The sequence below is a fragment of the Triticum dicoccoides genome, chromosome 2A (genome assembly GCF_002162155.2).
Source record: "Triticum dicoccoides isolate Atlit2015 ecotype Zavitan chromosome 2A, WEW_v2.0, whole genome shotgun sequence".
Classification (NCBI taxonomy): Eukaryota; Viridiplantae; Streptophyta; class Magnoliopsida; order Poales; family Poaceae; genus Triticum; species Triticum dicoccoides.
In genome coordinates this window covers 691,028,035-691,030,660 of record NC_041382.1, presented here as the reverse complement: position 1 = coordinate 691,030,660, position 2,626 = coordinate 691,028,035, and the positions used below count along the sequence as shown (strand labels likewise).

General features: G+C 45.5%; 1 pseudogene; it reads left to right on the top strand.

Moving 5' to 3' along the window:
• The first annotated feature begins 1,202 nt into the window (after positions 1-1,202).
• Positions 1,203-1,341, top strand: LOC119359943 (annotated as a pseudogene).
• Positions 1,342-2,626: the final 1,285 nt, after the last annotated feature.

Below are 2,626 nucleotides of genomic sequence, written 5' to 3'. Positions count from 1 at the left end.
TGAACAAATTACTATTGAGCAATTGACAGAATTGAGCATAGTTATGAGAATATCTAGGTATGATCATGTATATATGCATCACGTCCGAGACAAGTAGACCGACTCTTGCCTGCATCTACTACTATTACTCCACTCATCGACCGCTATCCAGCATGCATCTAGAGTATTAAGTTCAAGAAAACAGAGTAATGCGTTAAGCAAGATGACATGATGTAGAGGAATAAATTCATGCAATATGATAAATACCCCATCTTGTTATCCACGATGGCAACAATACAATACGTGCCTTGCTGCCCCTTCTGTCACTGGGTAAGGACACCGCAAGATTGAACCCAAAGCTAAGCACTTCTCCCATTGCAAGAAAAACCAATCTAGTAGGCCAAACCAAACTGATAATTCGAAGAGACTTGCAAAGATAACCAATCATACATAAAAGAATTCAGAGAAGATTCAAATATTGTTCATAGATAAACTTGATCATAAACCCACAATTCATCGGTCTCAACAAACACACCGCAAAAAGAAGATTACATCGAATAGATCTCCACGAGAGAGGGGGAGAACATTGTATTGAGATCCAAAAAGAGAGAAGAAGCCATCTAGCTACTAACTATGAACCCGAAGGTCTGCGGTAAACTACTCACACTTCATCGGAGAGGCTATGATGATGATGTAGAAGCCCTCCGTGATGGATGCCCCCTCCGGCGGAGCTCCGGAACAGGCCCCAAGATGGGATCTCGTGGGTACAGAAGGTTGCAGTTGTGGAATTAGGTTTTTGGCTCCGTCTCTGATCGTTTGGGGGTACGTAGGTATATATAGGAGGAAGGAGTACATCGGTGGAGTTTCGAGGGGCCCAGGAGGCAGGGGCGCGCCCTCCACCCTCGTGACCGCCTCGTGGCTTTCTTGATGGAGGCTCCCAGTCTCCTGGATCTTATCTGATGAGAAAATCATGTTCCCGAAGGTTTCATTCTGTTTGGACTCTGTTTGATATTCTGTTTCTTCGAAACACTGAAATAGGCAAAAAAACAGCAATTCTGGGCTGGGCCTCCGGTTAATAGGTTAGTCCCAAAAGTAATATAAAAGTGGAAAATAAAGCCCAATATAGTCCAAAACAGTAGATAATATAGCATGGAGCAATCAAAAATTATAGATACGTTGGAGACGTATCAGGCCTCGTTGATGAACTCGCTGCCGCTAGCAAGCCTATCCAGGATGATGAGTTGATCTCATAGATCCTCCACGGGCTGGACATCGACTACCAGCCGCTCGTCTCTACCCTCGACGCCTGCGTCACGGCTATCACCCTCGACGAGCTCTATGCCATGCTGAGTAACTTCGATCAGCGCATGGCCCAATTCCATGTCTCTTCCGGCAGCTTCAAGTCCTCTGCCAACGCTGCCTCTCGCGGTTGCGGCGGCGGCCCTCGCTCGCGTGGATCTCCCCGCAACAAGGGGCGGTCAGGAGGCAACAACAATGGTGTTGGCTCCTCCAACTCCTGCAATGGCCGCTCCATGAACTCCAAGCCTTGCCGTGGCGGCAGCTCCAACAGATCTCGCCCGAACGCGCCCCGCTATCAGATCTGTGGCAAGCTCGGACACACGATAAAAGACTGCTGGTACCGCTATGAGGAAGATGATGACTCCTCCCAAGACGACGAAAAAGTTGCTGCGGCTGCGGATGGCTCCTACGGTGTTGACACGAAGTAGTATTTTGACAGTGGCGCCACCAATCACATCACCAACGAGCTCGAGAAGGTCACTATGAAGGAAAAATACCGTGGCAAAGATCAAATCTACACTGCCAACGGTGAAGGTATGAGGATCAATCACGTTGGTCACTCGTTTTTTAGTACCCCTCATCGTAAAATTCATCTAAAGAAAATTTTTCATGTCCCTAGTGCCGATAAGAATCTTCTTTCTGTTCATAGAATTGCCATTGACAACCATGTCTTTCTTGAGTTTCATCCTTATTTTTTCTTGATCAAGGATCAGGCAACAAACAAAATCCTCTATCGAGGTAGATGTGTTCGAGGGCTCTACCCGTTGCTTCCGGAGCGTAGAAGATTTAATAAACAAGCCTATGGTGTTGCCAAACTCTCGTCAACATGGTGGCACGATCGATTAGGACATGCTGCTTTCTCTTTAGTTGAAAAATTACTTAGGAATAATGAGCTCCCGTATGTTGGTGAGTGTGATCTTGAAACCATTTGTGATTCTTGTCAACGAGCTAAAAGCCATCAATTGCCGTATCCAATATCTACTAGTGTTTCTACAAAACCTTTGCAATTAATCTTCTCTGATGTTTGGGGTCCTGCCCCTAGTTCTGTTGGTAGACACACTTATTATGTGAGCTTCATAGATGACTAAAGTAAATTTTCTTGGATCTGTCTTCTTAAGAAAAGGTCTGATGTCTTTCAAGTTTTCTAAAACTTCCAAGCTCTAGTTGAATGAAAATTCGATAGAAAGATCATTGCAGTACAATCTGATTAGGGGGGGGGGGGTACGAAAAATTAAACTCCTTTCAAACCCTTGGCATATCACACCATGTGTCATGCCCACATGCTCATCAACAAAATGGCTCTGCTGAACGCAAGCACAAACATATAGTTGAGGTTGGGTAAGCCCTC